Source organism: Zonotrichia leucophrys, chromosome 2 (assembly GCF_028769735.1).
Source record: "Zonotrichia leucophrys gambelii isolate GWCS_2022_RI chromosome 2, RI_Zleu_2.0, whole genome shotgun sequence".
NCBI classification, from domain to species: Eukaryota; Metazoa; Chordata; class Aves; order Passeriformes; family Passerellidae; genus Zonotrichia; species Zonotrichia leucophrys.
Window position 1 is genome coordinate 60,317,287 of NC_088171.1, and position 19,666 is coordinate 60,336,952.

Below are 19,666 nucleotides of genomic sequence, written 5' to 3' on the forward strand. Positions count from 1 at the left end.
TAGATTCAAGTTTAGTCAGTGTTCTTAAAGATTATATGTCCATTTTTTAAAATGAACGATTCATCTAAGGCACTGTCTGCTACATTTACTTGAAAAGAATCCTCGTGGATTCGGTGAGAATTGACTGAAACTGGCTGAGGTTTTTGTCTTTGCTTTTGGTTTTAGCTGGTGATTTGTTGCTTGGGGTATTTACTTGTTTATTTATTTAAATAGGAGCTGAGCATTCAGATTCCCATTTAAGTTCTATCAAGCCTAGTGCTCGAACATGACAGTTGATACCTAATTCTCATCAGCCACCTTAGGAGGGTTTCACTGCTAACATTGAGAACATTGGTGCGTTCACCATCCACTCTTTAGAAAATCTTAATCAAAAGCTTACTCTTTAAAGGCAGCTAATGTTGCAGGAAATCTCATTGGAGCTCTGCTCTCCTTAAGTACATTATCTAGTTGCAGTACAACCTTAAAAGGTTAAGATGTTAACCTTGGCTTTACACTACAGAGACTGTTCTGCAAATACTGATAGTGTAATACTGAGTTTTCTTAAAACAAGGAGGGGATGAAGCAAGCAACTTTTGGACTTTAAAAGAGTAGTAGAAGTACTTAAAAAAAAACTTTTCTAAAAATAAAGCATGGCTCAAGTATGTCCTTTGAATAATCCTGACATGTTTGTACTACGGTGGTTTGGGAAGCACATAAAGTGCTTATAACTCTCCCATGCACGTGTACATTGAGTATGAGCCTAATTATTTACTTTTGTGTTTAGTGGTGGCCAAACATGTCTCAAGTGTTGCCCTGAATCATGGCCTAAGTGCATAACTTCAGCAATCTACTTTTGCCCAGTCATTATATGCAGATTGTGAAGACTTGACACATATGACTAGTACATAATGAGCATTATCCAAACTTCTAAAGAAGGGCTCTCTGTGTATAATATATTCAGGACTGACTGCTGGGTTTGGTGTTTTGTGTCTGGGGCTTTCAGTCTATTTCAAGTGAAAATATGTAATTCCAGGCCACTCTTCCAATACATCACAGTCATTTTCTGCACTTTAGTTGTTTTTCTCTCCATTTTTCCCACAAAATAAAACATCATTACAGCAGGTTTAAAGTGCACTTTAGTGCCTGCAATCTTCCCATGCTATTCTTTAATATTTCATCATTAAATACCAAAATAACCTGATATGATCCTAATTTAGTGCCAATTACACTGCATTGATCAAAGTGACCTTTTCATACTGGAGCACAAAAATCAATCCCGCTGCACAACAAATGTCAGGGGGATGAGAGCAACATATAATCTGTGACAATCAAAACATTACTTACAAATGAAATCACCAATGACCTGCATGCCAAGGCAATTTCTGCATAATGTGCACTGGTTTTATTTGCAGCTTTTGTTGGGATTTTTTGTCTTGTTTTGTTCCCCACTGTCTGCTGCCAGACATAGTTGTGCTATTTCACAGTTTCACTGACAGCACTGAAAATGGTTGAAGCTCTATAACTGATATAAAAATAATCACACAAAGTGACTATAACCCATTATGCCTCTGATGTTCAGTAAAGTGTAATTTTCTGGGGATCCAAAATTCAGACTGTCTTCTGACAGTGTTCCTGTGACGTATTTGGTGATATTTCAAAATATAGCCAAATTGACTAGGTCGGCCATAAGCAGGGGAGTGAAAAGCAACTGCTCAGGGATCCTCAGTGTTCTGCCTTCAGTCAGTGATCCACAAGCCAGAGTTTGACGTAGATATTAGATCTGCAAAGTTAATGACAACATTGCAGTGACATTAATGATATTTGTACTTTACCCATTATGTCCCTGTCAGTTTTAGGGGCCAAATGGGGAGGCATTTGGCTGCACAGGCATTATCATCTACCAGCTGTAGCTAGAAGCCACCTGACCTATTTAGATCTGTTATTCAAAAGAGAAAATTGATTTTAGGTTACTTTTCAGGATTGATTTTTTAATCATATAATAAAAGTATCTAAATTTTAACTTGCTTTGTGTTTTGCTCATAATTAATCAGGGGTGACCCATCCAGTGAAAAAAGTCTTTACCCACAACCAAGACAATTTAAATTGACTTGTGAATCTTCAGCTCATGAATCAAAGCTAGTAACAATGTAGTTAAAATCATACTGTTAAAATCTGCACTTTTCACCTATTCCACTAGTGTGGGCATGCCACAAGACCAGAAGATCTGAATCTGTGTGTAAACTATGTCCTCTTCAAGCACGTAGACTGTTGAGGTTTTTGGGTCTTCAAGCATGTAGACTTCCAGCATGTAAACTGCTGAGGTCTTCTTCAAGCATTTAGTTGTATAGAAACAGCTGGGTTTCTGCAAGGTGAAATTCCATCTCCTCCAGTACTCAGGTGAGACTTGCAGGATTTGGAAGTTGAGATCTGCCAGTGGCAGTTTGTCAGCTCTTGGCTGAGTAATTTAATCTTTTTGTGTATTAGTTGCTTTCCTGAAACTTAGATGTGGTATTTATACTTCACTCTTAGATTTTGTCGTTTCAGATGTAAGCTGGATGCTCCTAGATGATAGGTTAATGAGCAGAGCCTGTTTTAGAGATAGCTGTGTCATGGCCTTGTGCAAGATAAGGAGTGGGATCTTGAAATGTATTCAGTCAAATTGTTTGAAAATGTTTCACTCTATTTTGCAAACATGCTTGGTAAAGGATTATGTCCAAAGAACTGAGGTAATTCTCAAGGGTTGGGATTTTTGTTTGTTTGTTTTGTTTGCTTTGTTTTGTTCTGTAGCTGTTCTCTAGAGAGAAAGTGTTCTGATTGAAATAATTTATCCATAAGAAAAATCTCCAAGGCCTGGATATTTTCCCTGCTCATGCACACTAATCTGCTAATCAACCAAGAATGAGACAGCATGGGAAAACCTAAGTCTTAATATCAGTCTCAAAAGTGCTTGTTCTTCCAGATGCTTTAACTTCAGATCCAAAATAGACAAAAAAATAGAATAATTAGGGGGAGAGATTCTCAGGGCTTTATCATCCCTATTACTGTTCTGGGGGTCACAAAACATTTCCTTTTATAGCACTTCACTTATAATGAGACTGAACAATCTCAGATAGGAATATCTAAAAAAGGGAAGCTAGTTGTGCTTTCTACCTCAGACATGAATGAATGAAACCTTTGGAGCAGCACTTGAGATCCTTGAGGGCCTCTGCATCAAGGTTAAAGAGTCCTTTCGGGTCCTAAAGAGAAAACTACAATCTTGGGGAATTCACATACATTTGCTATATTTTTCCTTGCTTTCAGTAGCTTTTCCTAGAGATACAGTGTGTGTTTTACTCACCAGGCTGATTAAAGCTCAGTTCGTTCTCATGACCATATAACAAGAATATCTCTCTTTCTAGAAAGTCCATTAGCAAACATGATTTATGACTGACAATTCCACATCTCTGTATGTAGCTCTGGTAAGAACTAAATAATATTCAAGACCTAGTTATGAACCAAATCCAATTCATTTCACGCTGATGCAGAATTAGTTTCAGACTAATGTAAAGGAACAATATGGGCAGACTGTTAAGGTGACTCCTTTATTTTGAACATATTCTTCAGTGCAATTTGCAGCTTAACAGCTTCACAATAAATGATGTGATTAAGTTTTATACATTTCTGTATATTTGATGTATTTACCCAAATGCGGCTGTCATTTTGTATCCTGTTTCAAATGTTTAGAACTAAATCAGTTGTTTGGAGCAATCACAATTTGCGAAGACAATTTTTTTCATTGTTAAGCTGCAATGCAAATATGAACTGACAAAATAAGGATGACTATATAGATCTGGACAAAGCAATTTTTTTTCCATCATAGTAGGAGACTGTAAAATTTATTCACCATTAAAGAATCAGTTGAACAGATCCACTAATTCATAATTTCTGGCAGACATAGACAATGTAATCGTTTGCATCACAACATCCAAAATATCCATTCAAAATACCTGCCTCAACTCAACTTCTAGCACATCCAGCTCATTCTTTAAAAGCGAAGCTGCTGCTTTTTTTTCCGCATTTTACTGTGAGGCAGGACTGCAAATGGGAGACTAGTGGTCTGCAGTAACCAAAATCTGTGTTTTGGCTGATTACAGCATTTTAATAATTATTGACTTATTACATTTGTTTTGACTTTTTTACATTATAGAATTATAAATAGGGATATACTTCATAATGGATCATATAAGGCTCAGTATAAAATACATAGTATTTATTGAATAAAAGGATATTATATTTATAAGTCTTAATTTATGGCCTAAAATATAGACAGTAGGTGTCTCAGGTAGAAAGAACCTTTCATCTCACAGGGAAATATAAAGAAAAGTACCAAAAGAAGAAGAAAAAGTTTAGGATTGACCTATCAATAACCAGTAAACCTTATCTAGAGGTTTAGGATCTTCAGTTCCTAAACTGAATCTAGAGGTTTAGGATCTTCATGTGCCATGCGTGCCATTACAATGGAGGACAAACTGAATTTAGACAACAGTTTAGGGCTAACTCTGAAGTCAGTGCTAAAAAGAGGAAATGCATCAAATAACTCTTTAAATGACAATCCAATGAATGACTTCAATTAATTTTTTTATGTATCAAATGAACATATATGACTGTTAGACTTCAATACATTATTTAACCTACTTTAAAACTCAACTAAGCTTTGAAATACTTAACCCATAGACTACCAGGGCTGCATTCCATTTTCTTGGGCAAGATATTACCAATGTGCTGGGTAATGCTATCTCTAAAGCTTTTATGTTTTAGCATAAGAGGTACTTAGAATTATTAGATTTCTATTGATTCTGAATGCCACAATTTCTATGAACATCTGATTTCTTTCTTATCTGTATTCTTTTAGATCTATATGTCCAAATTGCATTCAGAAATGTAATCCTCAGACGCTAGAGAAAACTAATCATTTGTCTATTCCAGTTATAAATCATACCTTATTAGAGAAAATCAAATTTTCTGTGATCCCAGAACAGAAAATTATGAACTTAATTCTTTACAAATTGTAGAGGAGATAATATCGGATAATCCATTAAGCACATCTCAATCAATATCTATCACTGTAATGTAAAGCACACTGATAAGGATATGTGTATTGCTGATTAAGAGTATCACTATAGTGGTAGTGTATACAAATTTCAAAGAAGTGAAATTAATAGATTGCTGATGTATCAAGCAACTAATTTCATTCAAGCTCGAGTGAGGTATTTTGCATGCTTCAGAATCTGAGTCAAAATGTATTAACACCTGCAAGTTTTAAAATACAACAAAATAGTGTCTCACATGTAATGAAGGAAACTAACTTCACATTGGAAAGTGTGTAGAAGCTTACAGTTAACAGGATCCAGTCCAAATATTGTGTGCTTAAGTGGAAAGATTCTTACCAACTTCACCAGGCTATTGGAAGACCTCTGCAGTCTGGTATTACATCTTTCCTTAAAAAAAACCCCAAAACACACAAATAGCATTTTAAAAATAAAGGATAGCTTTCACAGGAAATTAATAGGACCTGCCACACTTATACTTTGCTTTAAGCTTGTCTTGGAATGAGTTTTCTGCCTGTGTATTTATGCACTAGAAAATCCTAACTGACCTGGAGCAGATTAAGTGATTATAGTGTGCAATTCAACAAATTCCAGAAACACGTTTCAAGTCCCTGAGTCACTCACATGCTGTTCAACTGTTTATGCACTGTGAAAAATGGCTGTATGACAAGCATGCAGAAGGAAACTATTCTTGTAAAGACAGTAGGCAGTTTTGTGTGGCTTCTGCTAAACTGACCTCCCAACCTCCTATCCCAGCATATGTTCTAAATAGTTCCTAATGAACTACAAGTAAATCAAGGAAAGGAAGTAAGTCTTGCACACTTTCTATGTAAATCTTTTTTAAAGCTCAAAACTTATTATTCCTTCTTATGAGATGTTACTTGTGTCAGTAAATTAGTGTTTCTGAGCACAGGTAAGCACATTTTGTTGGTAAATCTAAAGGAAATGTTAATTATATGAAATAATTTCCTCTTTGCAAGACAAAGGGGTGGCACTTGAAACCTCTCCTTTTCTATCATACAAAGTCTTCTTCCAGTCTGAACAGAGCAAGCAATTCTAGGAGCTCCATTTGTTTAAGAAAATAGGTCTAAATTGATTAAACTAATCATTTTATTCTAACTGCTCTTTTTAAAGACAACTGCTGATTGCATGCCCCTTTTGTAGCTGTAGCTGAGCCTGAGATGGTACAAAATAACCATCTTGCCAGTTGTCACAACTATTTGCTCATTCTTTAATTAAACATAATATATAAAACCGTATAATTTACATCTAATTGGGAAACATCTTCTTCAGTCAGGAGGCAGCATAGTCTGATGGCATAAGTAGAAGCTTGAGTGTCAACAGGTCTGAGCTACCGTCCAACTGGAGAATCACAGCTGGCCTGGCCAAGATTTCTTAATCTTCACATTTAAAAATCTCATTTATTTACAAAGGATAATTTCAGTTAACCATTGACTTGATGGGCATGCTGTGAGAGTTGGTGTATTGCAGACCTTAAAATAGGATAAAAATTTAGCACTGACTTGCAGGAGCAGTATACTGTGATAACAGCAAGACTGTGGTTAAATAAAGCAAAAAAAGGACTGTAACTGCAAGTTTGTCTTAAAAAAATCACTAAACAAAATAAAACCCTGTTTCAAAGTCATGTTCTGGTTTGCCACAGAGTTTAATGTTGTTGAGGAGTTGAATTTGAAATATAATAATCAAACTCCATTAAATAACAGCAGTGGGTTTATCCAAGGAGAGATTGGGAGCCAGCCAAACATCACAACAATGCTTGGTGGAAGAGAGGCATGGGATTGAAGAAGTCCTCTCCACACAGGCTGAACACAAAGCAAAGCAGCTCTGTAGAGAAGGAGCTGGGGGTCCTGGTGCACAACAATCTGTCCATGAGCCAGCAGTGCCCTGGTGGCCAAGAAGGCCAAAGGGATCCTGGGGTGCATTAGGAAAAGCATTGGCAGCAGGCCGAGGGAGGTGATCCAGCCCCTCTGCTCAGCCCTGGTGAGGCACATCTGGAGTGCTGTGTCCAGCTCTGGGCTCCTCAGGACAAGAGAGACTTGGTGCTGTTGGAAGGAGGGCAGTGGAGCTCCAGTGGAGGACAACAAAGATGATCCAGGGACTCGTGCATCCTCTTATGAGAAAAGGCTGAGGGAGCTGGGCCTGTTCAGCCTCAGGAAGAGGTGACTGAGAGGGGACCTCATCAGTGCCTATCAGTTTCTGAGGACCTCATCAGTGCCTATCAGTTTCTGAACGGAGGGTGCAAGAAGATGATCCAGGCTCTTCACAGTGTCAAGCAACAGGACAAGAACAAATGGCCAGAAGCTGATGCACAGGAAGTTCAACCTGCATATGAGGGAAAACTTCTTTACTGTAAACTGGCACATATGTTATTTAGTTCAGTTCTAAAACCAGCCATTTTACCAAAGGCTACAGGTTTTGTATTTTGCAGCAGCAATCAAATGCTAACAAAACATCTTTTAGTGTAACAGGCTGGTTTATTTTTTTTTACATATTCAGTATACATTCCAAACTTTATATTGTCTTGAAATCTCACACTGCTCTTTAAATATTTCCTTTTTCCTCAGAATGACTCAAAAGGAGGAACCTTTAGAAGCAAAGGAAAAATCTATTATTATTCATAATCTGGTATACCTATTATCAGCAGTGCATTTAACCGAACAGGCCAGCATCCATGCTGCAGTCTAAGTTAATCTCTTCCTTTTCTGATTGAGAGCTCTTTTTCTCAAACAAAGCAAAAAGCATTAAGGTAAAATATGCCCAAAGGTCCTTTTATTGCATACAAAAATTAACCAGGACCCTTTTCCCACACATGGGAATACATATGCTGTTAAATTTAAAACAATGAAATGACTGCTTGTGTACTGACAGGGAAGTAGCACCTGTATTTTTGGGGATAATGTCTTTCTCATCATTAGACTAAAGCTTTATCAGCCATGAAATTTTTAGATTTTTCTCTTTTTTTTTGGCACAACAAGCATCATGGTTTTTACATGCTTTGGTATCCAAATACACTCCTTCCTGGAGAATTTTCTGCTGCCAAGGAAAATTTGTCACAATCTGGTAAATTTACACAGCAAACCTCTTTTATGCACAAGTGTTTTATGAGCTACAACATTCACTGCTATCCACAGGGAATTCAGAAGTGCCATAGAAACAGAATCTTCTCCATACACCATGCTCTGCCTACACAGAAAATTAAACATTACATAAAGCACATACAAAGTTAGGCAATTAGCAGACCTTTATGCCCTGCAGCTTTATCCTGTGTTATCCTCCATGCCATAGCTTGAATCAATACCATTACCAACTTTACTTTTTGTGCCCATGTTATGCACATTCAAGACCCAATACACTGGAAGTTGCCAAAATTCTGACTAGTAAAAGTTGCAGGTTGCCAAACCAGCACACCATTCTCTGTTGCTTTAGGACAAGAAATAAAATGATGCAGACACTGGACTCTCCAAGGTAAAAAAAAAGAGGGCAGTTTAATTTCTGACTCCAACATTTATAGATTTCCAAAAGTGGCAGAGGATTGGAGGATGACAGCGCTATTTCTCCAATGACACTGAACAAACCAACAGTCCATCAAATTTCTCCTCCTCCATAAAAGAATGTAAAACAAGAAGTTATTTACATAAAGTATGTGAGAAAGTTTGTTACAAGAATGTAAACATCAGAAGGCTTAGAAGAATTTAAAAAAACAGGGTGACAATTCTTTGAACAGGTCACCGGGCCTTTGGCCCCTGTGCAAGCAGGAGCCGGACCTTTTGCTGGGGACAAGTTCCAATGCTGAAGGAACAGGACTGAACAGCAGACAGAATATGACTTAGCCAATGATACCATTATTGCACTAAACCCTCATTTTGTATTTCATACTCCACTCCTCTACTCTTGCTGCAGATAGCTATGGATTAAAGCTGGAGAGCACAGGAATGCTGGTATAACCAAAAATCAGCATTCACAAAGAGATATATCATACACAGTAGACTGAATCAATAACCTGAACAGAATCAGAAAGAAAACAATAAGGACAAATACCCTTATTCAGGTTATGACCATCAGGAGCTTAAATGATAGTTTTTGCTTAGACCATTAAGGAACACTCTTCACATCTCACCCTAGATCACAGGTTGTCCCTTTCCAGCTCATACCTTGGGATCAGCTGATTTCTTCCAAGGAGACCTTGAAATATAGATGTCACAAACAACCACTGTGTAATGGATGGTCCAAAAGCACCACAGGCTGTTGGATGTTATGAAACTCACTGCCACTGGGCGCCTTTTGGGGACAATTTTCCATACCTCCCAGGAGTGAGAACCATCATACTGGGGAGAGAGGAGCCATGTTCAGCTCAGGCTGCATCCACATTTGTTCAGCCTGCTTGCAGCATGGCAGTTCAGGCAACCATGCAAGCTGCAAGTTATTTTTGCTGTCTTCTGAATCTACAAACACCTTCCCCATATAAAAATAACACAAGATCTCAGGTTCCCTTTTAATTGAGTGACTCTTCAGTCACTTTTACATTCTATTTTCTCCAGTTTTCCTCTTTGTAAGAGACACTCACTCTTCATAAAATTTGCAAGTAAAAGTCCTTTCCTATTTACAGATTTCTAAAGTAAAAGATTTGAGGAAAAAGTCAAGCATTATTAAACTCTTGCTTTAAAAAACCCCATTGATCATTTGTTTTAATGCCAGCACAAGTTTTATATAAAGCCTACCTTTCATTTATGGGAAAAGTAATATTTTTTTCCTGATATTTAATACATACATTATTAGATTCATGAATTTATTTATTAAATTGATCCATCATATCATCTGTGCATGTCTTTTCAGTATCTGTGAATGTCTTTTCAGTAACTTATCCATTTTTACACCTCTTGATTCAAAACAGATTCACAAGTTTTGAATGAAAATTCTGGTGAAAATGCACTTTTATCAACACAGAGAAATCAACAGACCAGCAGGATTTCACCTGGAAAACCTGGCTTCAAGTCAGGCTTTGCAGAAGTCAGATAAGAAATCTGATTTTATCCAAGTGCCCAAAGCCCTATCTCCAATGAATGAGCAAGTTTCTTTTTCTCTTCCAGAAATTCTTGACCCAAGACGGTTTTGAAATGCAGGAAAAAATAGATATGCCTTAAGCATTTATTATTGCCTTGTAAAAGCAACAAATGAAACGTCCAGAACAGTGAAACATCAGAAATTTTTAAATTTCTGATTAGATATGTTGAAGTTCAAAACGGTATGAAATTCATTATTGAAGTTTCCATTCTTTCTGGTTTGTTCCTAGAAATAAAAATAGAATCAATAACTACTATGATGATGGAGAATAGAAAACCTAAATGCAATGTTACAGAACATATGTAATAAAGTGACAATTTTGCATTAACATTTATATTTTGGAGTATAGAAATCATTGTGAAAGCCTATATTATGCTGCCATGATCTCAGAGCCTAAAGCATTCCATAAAATTGTTCTGGAGATCTTAGTATTGCAAAATACGGAGAGTATGGAAATAAAAATACATTAATGAAAATCGACATTTTCTCAACTTTGCAAATTAGGTTTTGGCAAGGTAAGTGAAAAATAAAAGTGGAAAGGAGGAAGAAATGTTATACAAGCCTTTCGGTGAGTAAGAATAGGTGTGACTGAATTAAATACACTATAACCTATGTGAATAATGTACTCCAGCAGTCTCTGGGATCCAGGTGAGTCAGTGGGATGATACATGTTGATGCCAACTGATGACATGAATTCACCAATCTATTAAAATTAGAATATTACATTCTTAAAATCAGCTCTTGAATGTCCTGGGCCAAACCCAGGACATGGCTTAAACAGAAGTACAGAATAGTTTGGAAGACAAACTTGCCTTAGCCTGAAAATATCTCTCCAGCCTATCTGTTGTAATTAAGTGCTGGTGGTCACCAGACAGCATACATTTCCTTAGACAGAAAAGCCCAAGATTTAGCACAGCAGTAAGCCTGAGTGTGGTAACCTGAGCCGAGTAACAGGGGGAGATATATTGAGAATGAAGCACAGCAGAGAGCAAAATCTTGAAATTCGCTTCTCACCGACTTCACAACCTGTGGAGAGAGCCATGCATCCTGCAGGGAGCCAGCCCTTTCCCGGGGTGGGTGCCGAGCCCTGTCCCTGCCCACCCTGCCGGGCTGGCGCACCTGCCGGCCATGCTGGCCAGGTCCAGCTGAGCGCCTGCTGCCTGCAGGGACGCCGGGATCAGGGGAATTAGTTCTGCTTGCCTTGGGAGGCCAGCCCAGCCGCCACGGCTTCTATTCAAACTCCCCTCCACCACTCAAGCTCAACTGGAACCATTTAGTACCCGCATTGTTCTGCGGTTTTTATTTGTTTCCTTCCACTCAAGCACATGTTAGAAAAGGCGACCCCCCAGCAATCTTTTTTTTTTCCCCCTTTTCACATGACTAAGCGATTATCTTCTTCCTAATCAAAGAGACAGATGAAAAGAGTTTATTAATAAAAGTTCCCCTTCAGGAAGACTGGAAATGAATGATTAGTAAAATACACCCAATTTTACTTATAGACCCCCCTCATAGACAGGCATCTGTGAAGGGTAGGGATGCCAGAATAGTGGTGGGGATTCAGGCATCTGGAAGCTGTTTGCGATATGGATTAGAAGTCAGGCTGCACATAGATACTGCCTGCAGTCACAAAAGCTTGCTCTGTGGAGGGGGAAAAAATATGCTGCTTGTTTACAGTGCTACTTTTCCCCTTTGCTTGTTATCTGTTCTATTTCTTCCTTCACTCCTCTCTCCCCACACCATTCATGAGCAATTATGTCTGCACCGTTATGCCAGCTGGTGGGGCCTGTTAGCCGTACCCAACACACCAGCATCGAGGAAAAGGGGAGAAGGAGACGAGAGCTGGGCAAACAACACAGCATTGTGCTTGGGACCGGGGCATTATCTGCTCCCTGTTGCCAGGGAATGGGGAAAACAACTCCTGCACGGAGGAGAGCAGACCGAAGACAGTCGCATCTTCAGCCTGCCGTGTACCCACAGCACATTTGAAACAGTGGTAAATCACTGGTACAAACACTCCAAGGGGCTTTAATAAAGAGCTGAATATTTAAGCAAGTTTAGAAAGAGTGGTGCTTTCCAGACAGATCTAGTTTAACCAGCGCGAGTCTGAGACGGTTGCAATATTTACAAGCACTAAACCATTGTAAAAAATCATGTGTAGCTTGAGAAGCATCCTAGTGAATAATTCCATCATACTTGTCTTATGAAATAAATATTAAATACACTCAAAGATACTTTTAAATCTCTCTGGCAATAGGCTTTTCTGATGCTTTCTACTGGTTAAGTTAAATTCTCGTCTCAAAATCAATAAGTAAAGTATAAGATAAGACTGCTTAAATTCTACAAGGTACATTAGAACTCAAATTAAGAGAGTATCCCACCTGAGTGTGAGGGGGCTTGGGATCAGGGTTTTAGGCCTTCTATTCATCCAGTTTTCCTTCAAACAGAAGAAACAAAATCCAAGCCCTTAACTACTTCAAAAATGTCAAAGAAAAAATTTTTTAATGAAATTAAAATTTTAGACATGGTTGCTTTCAAATTCAGATTCTCATCCTGCATTTAAAAGAAGATATAATTTCTCCCCTCTCACATCTCATTTGGAAGAAATTGCCTTCTGAAGCAAGGGCATTTCTTTAACTCATTTTTTCAACAAAAATAAAATTAAGCATTAGGCAGCATCTCAAATTCAACTTTTTCCTAGGAGCTTCTCTAAAAAATGCATCTAAGAGTTGACAGAAAATATAGCTGAGGAAAATAGATTTTTGTGCAAGCATCTTTCTGAATTTGTCAGCATTTTTGATTATTTGAGAAAGACAAAGCAAAATTAATTGGAAGATTACTAAAAAATAATTCAAACATCTCCACATAATTACAACTACAGCAGCATCTCAGTAGGGCTATACTATTGCTAATACAGTAAATAAAGTAGGAGATTGCAGTAAATCCAAAATTATTAGATTTAAACTCATGACAATGGATATTCATTTTAGACCTACTGGATTGTATTAGATATATATTTTAAGCCTCTTAAATACTGACATATTAGAGGTATAGGGAATCTCTGCTTTTAGAGGAAGGACTGCAGAAAAAAAAATCCATACCGTGTAAACAACATTCTTAATGCCATTTATGTGTGTTACTTTACAGAAAAAAATATTCTAAACTATATACATTTATTTCCACAGAACAAAATGATGAACAAGACCAGTGCTGTATAGGTTTCCTTAAAAAAACCTATTTAAGATGATTTAAGATGATCCCATGACAGACAAGTAGAGTGGATTTCACTGGCCACTTCTCATTACTGCCAGCAAAGTTTTAACTAACACCCCACTATCACACAATCCATATCTGTGAATATTTAGAGAATTCTTTACATAGCATCAGTAGGCTTGTTTATATCATATTTCCATTACAGTAACAATTTACCTATGCAAGTCTTCTTAAACCAGAAAATCACAGCATATTTAAAACTGTTGAAAGCCAAATATTTTTCTATCTACATAAATTATCTATAACAAACTCAATACATTATGCTGCATCTTCCCAGATGCAGACATCATGTACATTGTTTCTTAAAACAAAGTAGCTAGTCTCTTCCTTTCTCTTCTTGCAAGTGATGTAGAGTTAAACCCCTCCTTTAACTGGAAAAAAAAACAGATGTAGTGCCCTACAAGAGCCACACTTTTGAGTTGATACCACTACAGAAAACTTCACAGTTAAAGGAAAAAAGAAAAGCATTGTCTCAGTAGGTCATCACTGTCCAGGTTCCCATGAGGAAGTCCGTGGGGAAGGCAGAGTAGCCTGAGGTTTGTGGTGGCGTTTTTGGTGCTGTTAACATTAAAATATGCTTCTGTTTCAGAATGGAACAAATAATGCCAGGTTTGCAAAATGCAAGATATCTGACAATATTCAAAATTGTTCAGGCACCTCTGACAATCCCACCTTCCTTATGCTTTGTCTGCATTCAATGCCTACACCAAGGAGATTTCCACCAACAACACTTATTAAAGAGCAATTAACATCTAAGAAACCAGGCCTTTTTTTCCTGAAGAAGAATTGTATCTGCAAAAGGAAACAATGCAATGGTTGGAACTATTGAAGATAATATTTACTTTCACATTGAAAGTATGTTTAGGTTTTGTCTTTGTGGGCATTTCACAAATAATATAGAAGTTTTATAAAACAAGAGAAATTTTTTTAATGGAACATCCGCTTTACAGTCCTGGTGTTTGTTAAACCATATTGCCTTACCTTTTCAGAACAGTACTGATAAAGTAATTTTTAGGAGTGATTTATATTATAGCTGAAAAAATTCATATTATTCTTTGGAACCATCTAGCTAAGACATTAACAGAAAATTGAATATAATATTGCAATTTAATTCTTTCTTTAAATATAAGTTCTATATTCAGTATGTATTATGGCTTGATGTGGAAAAATTACTTTTTGCACATTTTCACTTCTCTTTTGTTCCTTGATGCTTGGTTTAGACATACTATGTAAATTTGGACACATGCAGCTGTGCACATGTGTTTAAGGACTCAGACTTAAATGCATGATTGTGATATAACCATATGCAATACATTCATATATTTTTGACATGCTCCCAAGCAGTTGATTTTGTATATTTATGTAGGAAATAGAGTATTTGTTTGCATTTTCCTTTCCATTAAACAAAGGCTCTATGATTTTGTCAAACTGCTGCTAAAGGATAACATGTATATATGACTTAAAATTGCCTATGTTAATGGCCACATACAATTCTGGCCTTCTAGTAAAAGACATAGAATTAATGTGCTTCATTAAGTACATAACATTTATATCAAAAAAAGCCCTTGCTTCTTTATGTATTGCCATTATATCTTTAATATTTACAGAAAACTAAAAAAATGGGGTTTCTGTCCTTGTTAGATAGAAATGTTGTATGTCTGATGACATTTTTTAATCAAAGTCTCAAGCAAAACCCCATGGACTCGATGTGAGTGGTGTAAGTGCAGTTGAAACAGCTGAACGGGTGATGATACAGCCTGCTCCACCATAGAGAAAGATATTTATCTAAACAAATCACTTACATAAATGATTATCAACCCTTTGAAAAAGAAATAAAGAGAGAAAAAGAGAGAGAAAGAAAAGAAAGAAGGAAAGAGAAAGAAAGGAAGAAAGGAAGAAAGGAAGAAAGGAAGAAAGAAAGGAAGAAAGAAAGGAAGAAAGGAAGAAAGAAGGAAAGGAAGAAAGGAAGAAAGGAAGAAAGGAAGAAAGGAAGAAAGGAAGGAAGAAAGGAAGAAAGAAAGAAAGAAAGAAAGAAAGAAAGAAAGAGAAAGAAAGGAAGAAAGGAAGGAAGGAAGGAAGGAAGGAAGGAAGGAAGGAAGGAAGGAAGGAAGAAGGAAGGAAGGAAGGAAGGAAGGAAGGAAGGAAGGAAGGAAGGAAGGAAGGAGATGGAAGGAAGTGAAGTAGAAGGAAGAGAGAAGGAAGAGAGAAAGAAGGAAGAAGGAAAGGAAGAAGGAAAGAAGGAAAGAAGGAAAAAGAAGAAGGAGGAAAGGAAGGAAGAAGGAAGAAGGAAGAGGAAGGGAAGAAAGGAGGAAGAAGGAAGGAAGAAAGAAAGGAAAGAAAGGAAAGAAGGAAAGGAAGGAAGAAGGAAGAAAGGAAGAAAGGAAGAAAGGAAAGAAAGGAAGGAAGAAAGAAAGAAAGAAAGAAAGAAAGAAAGAGAAGAAGAAGAAAGAAAGAAAGGAAGAAAGGAAGAAAGGAAGAAAGAGAGAAGGAAGAAAGAAGAAGAAAGAAGGAAGAAAAGGAAGAAAGAGAAGAGAAGGAAGAGAAAGGAAAGAAAGAAGAAGAAAGAAGAAAGAAGGAAGAGAAAGAAGAGAAAGGAAGGAAGAAAGGAAGGAAGGAAGGAAGGAAGGGAGAAGGAAGGAAGGAAGGAAGGAAGGAAGGAAGGAAGGAAGGAAGGAAGGAAGGAAGGAAGGAAGGAAGGAAGGAAGGAAGGAAGGAAGAGAAGGAAGGAAGGAAGGAAGGAAGGAAGGAAGGAAGAAGGAAGAGAGAAGAAGAAAGAAAGAAGAAGAAAGAAAGAAAGAAAGAAAGAAAGAAAGAAAGAAAGAAAAGAAGAAAGAAAGAAAGAAAGAAAGAAAGAAAGAAAGAAAGAAAGAAAGAAAGAAAGAAAGAAAGAAAGAAAGAAAGAAAGAAAGAGAAAGAAAGGAAGAAAGAAGGAAAGGAAGAAAGGAAGGAAGGAAGGAAGGAAGGAAGGAAGGAAGGAAGGAAGGAAGGAAGGAAGGAAGGAAGGAAGGAAGGAAGGAAGGAAGGAAGAAAGAAAGAAAGAATTAACGCAAAAAAAAAAGTTTCTGAAATTATGTTTAACATCCAGACACACTGAGGTGTTTATATGTATGCATGTCTGTGTGTGATCCATACATGTCCCTACCTGCATCTATGTGCAATATGTACAAATTTCATTTTTTCTATCTTGACACAGTTTTGTCTGGAGCTTTGCAGTTTCGGTTCAAGGGGAGTAGAAATGAAGATCTTTGAAGAGGTGCATATTTTACTCTGGTGTGGTTGGCCTGCAACCTCTGTTCTGATCCTCCCTTCTATAAACAATCCTCTCATGATGATCTGTGTCCTCTTCCACAAGTGGATAAACTGGATTCTCCCAAAGGCAAAGAGGAGCAGGATAGGTATATTCTGTGGTAAAGACCTTTTCACTGGGAACTAATCAGCATTCTAATAACATCTTTTTCACCTTTGAATGGCAAGGAACATTTGGCCTTATTTCTCATGAAATATCTAAATAAAATGAAACTTAGGCTATTTCCTTAATGTGTTCATGCCCAGATTTAAAAAGTAAAAAATAAAATCCATGCTATTTCTTTAAAAAGTCTTGTTTAAAAAAATATTATTGTCCTTATGTAACCTAACATTTCTCTGTTTTCAAGAATGGTGATTAAGGAGAGAAACTCCTCCTCCCATGGTCATAGGCATAAAATTCCTTTTTGCATTTTACCTGTTTATGCTGCCTTCACATTAACCATAGTGCCTTCAGTGACCTGAGCCCATGCTTTGCCATTTAAAGTGAAACTAAAGTGATAGAATCTCTTTTTTGCACCTTTTCCCTCTATATCCCTTTCACACCATTATTTATTCAAAACTTTTCAAATATCTAGAGTGCCATTAGTCTTTCAAGTGGGAAAAAATAAAGATATTTCTCTAGGGGAAGCACAGATTATTCTCCACTCCTTCAGTAGTTCCAGCCACAAGATTATTGTTGTGCCTGTGTTCAGCTATCTGTATTTGTCTACATTTATAATTCTGAACATTTTTTAATTGTAACCTTATCGTTTAACTTTGAATAGAGAGTTTAACCATTTCCTAGCTTCTAGCATTTCATCCTACATTATTGTACTTTTCTAGCATTTCATCCTACATATGTACTTTTAATCTAATTTTAAGACAAAAATTAGCAAAAAATCAATGTGGTTTACTTTTTCTGTGATATTTATCCTAGTCAAAAAGAGCCAGATGAAAGTCCAATGAAAAGTGTTAATAAAAAAGCAGATTACAGGGGTAAAACAAATACTTAACCTATTTCAGCTTAACCCAGTGGGCATCTTTTCGCCCTCATCAAAGTGAATATCTAGTGAGAATCTCTTTTTTCTAGTGAAGAAGCAAGACCTGGTAACATTTATTAATTTTCATCTAACATCCAGAGTTTATTCTCTGTGTTTCTGCCATCTGAGATAACATGTTCTTTCAAAATTAAAACATAGCAGGATGTTTGAAGTTTTTAATCCCTTCTCAAATGCAAGAGGTACAAAGACCACGTAAAAATCATCTACTTCCTAGCACGAAAGTGCCCCACAGTTGAAGTGACATTTTGATTCTGCCAATTAAAATAAAGAAATGCTTATAATTTACAAAGAAAGCTAATTGATGAATGAGGTGTCACTGACTAGTAGTGGCGCTGGCAGGGTTACATTTCATAATCCCACCAGGTGCCTTGCAATTGTGTGCAGGGAGTCACAGAGGGCCAGGATCCAGCAGCTCACCCCCTACTCCCCTGCCCTGACTCCAGGCATCCTTTTCTTTGACCCTTTGCCAGTCCCCCATCCTCTTCCATGGCAGTGCTCCGGGTGGAGGGGCTGGCTGTTGTGGTGTCACTGGGGCTGGGTGACAGCCCGTTCTCCACAGACAGCGCTGTCAGGGAATCACAGACTTCCACATGTACAAGCGAAATTAACTTCTGTTAGTCTGACATTTTCCGCAATCAATACTCACAGGGTCCTTGTCTCTGGGATCAAAATTCATAAATCAAAAGCAGAAAGCATGAAATAAGGTATTTGATAAATCCATTAACTGAAGTGGAAGTGTACTTCTGTCACACTGTTTAAAGACTACAGTAGTGCTGGCTAAAGGAAGAGAAATCTAACAAACACATTAAGTGAAGTGCTGGCTTGTGTTTGTTTGAATATATGGCTCAATCTCACTTGCTGAAGGACTTTATGCCTGGGCAGCAGACAAGTTGGTTTCCCCAGACTCCACACTGCACAGACTGCCTTCAGAAAGCAGAAAACCACCAACTAACCATTTTCTGATGGACAATCCTCTCCTCCCACTCCAGGACAATCCAAGTTAAAGACAAAGCTGCATTGCAAAACATAACACCACTGCAAACCACTTTGGATTCACTAAAGCTACATGACCCTAATGTGTGGGTCATTGTTTTTAAGGGTTAAAAGGAAGTCCAAGATACAGATAAGCATCAAGAAAACTTTTGTTACACTTTCAGTCCAAACATCCAAGTGACTCCCAAAGCCCCAAGGACTATCTGTCAGTTCAGTTTGGTGACTAGGGATTTTTTTTTAACACAGGACCAAATCCATACTTTGTGTCATCTGATGTGGGTACTTCAAGTAACTGTAGTTCTCCAGGAGCTAAAAATGCATCCCATGGTTCGCATGCTCTTAAAATTTACTGTAGAAAGATACACCCGTGTTTTTCAGCTATGATTCATGATACAGAATTAGTGGCAACTGTAAAGTTGAACATACAACTGCATTCTAATGCTACAAATAGCATTGCTCTAACAGAGTTACTTTTTAAGGCCTACCGTGACTGTGTTAGCTGTGATTGAAAACTTCAATGTCTGCTTCAAACTGCCTAATGGCCAAACCTTGTATCTAAAGTGTAATATAAAAGGTAGCAGTAGACAAATTACTGTCATTAGATCATTTCTTTATAACACTTCAGATACTATGACAATACATCTTTCTTCTTTCATGATGTTAAATGAAGACAAAACAGCTGCTTTTGACAAATCCTCTTCAACAAAAATCGTCTTCAACAAAAATTGCTTCTAAGTATAACTCCATGTTATCAATAAAACTCCTATTTTACAGTTTCTGAAATCAGTAGAACAATATTTTCAGCACATCTCATTCTATATTTGCTCACTACCTATCAATGGACAGTTTGATTTTGCTTTTCTCTAATTGCAAGCTATCCAATAATTAGAGCAGGTTTTTTTTCTATAC